The sequence below is a fragment of the Ciona intestinalis genome, unplaced genomic scaffold (genome assembly GCF_000224145.3).
Source record: "Ciona intestinalis unplaced genomic scaffold, KH HT000795.1, whole genome shotgun sequence".
Lineage (NCBI taxonomy): Eukaryota > Metazoa > Chordata > Ascidiacea > Phlebobranchia > Cionidae > Ciona > Ciona intestinalis.
In genome coordinates this window covers 4099-4930 of record NW_004191116.1, presented here as the reverse complement: position 1 = coordinate 4930, position 832 = coordinate 4099, and the positions used below count along the sequence as shown (strand labels likewise).

Below are 832 nucleotides of genomic sequence, written 5' to 3'. Positions count from 1 at the left end.
ACTTTTCTGTTTGTTTAATGCGCTAATTCGTGGTTAAAATGTACTTTAACATTGATTAATCGATTGTTTTCGATACATTAATTCCAACAAAGCTTAGTCTCATAAATCATAGTGTATGAAATCGTCCAATCAATGAGTAATTAATGATCATAACGCCTACGAGTCAAGTAAACTGCCATGCATCGGGAACGTCGGGAACCCGTAGCACAGTAATCGGTACTTTTGGCTTTGTTTACGTTAGTGCGCAAATATAAATAAAAAGGAAATAAATCCAAAATAATTGTTACGACAGGCAAGGTTCGAACCCGGGATATTAGGCTATAATAGCGGGTGCCATAACCGTTAGGCCAGTAGATCCAGTAACCAGATTGTCCAGACAGCGGTTATACTGTCTGCCTGGGCCGCACGTGTTGGTGAGATAAGGAATCCTCACTTTGATTCACGCCTGAATCAAACTATTTCCATTTAAGTGGGAACGCATCAAAAACACTGCTCTTATACCTTATTATCATTTATCGTAATTGGAACATTATTTTTAATTAAGCATTATATGATTAATATTAACTTTTAACATTTCATAATTAGGCTGCTGCGTGTTTAGGGTTTGTCTTAATTCATAAAAACAAATGTTTTTAACCGACAACAACGTTAACTAGTGTAAGTTTACAATAAACACATGGTACAGGAGCTATACTGCTCTACAGGAGCCTACTGCTCTACAGTCACCAATGGCGACTAGAACCCGTTTTGTTGGTTACTTCAGATTTGTTTTTGATCGAGCCCAGTCGACAGTGTAGTAAAAGGGTTAACTATAATATAGCAGGGCTGGGGG

At 37.7% G+C, this 832-nt stretch overlaps 1 long non-coding RNA gene across 1 annotated transcript in view; it reads right to left on the bottom strand.

The window, feature by feature from the left end:
• Positions 1–254: 254 nt before the first annotated feature.
• The window catches only part of LOC113475529, a 923-nt gene continuing 345 nt past the window's right edge, over positions 255–832 (bottom strand). Inside the window, exon 2 of the long non-coding RNA XR_003397274.1 lies at positions 255–809. This is a non-coding gene — a long non-coding RNA (uncharacterized LOC113475529). The remainder of the gene's footprint in view (positions 810–832) is intronic.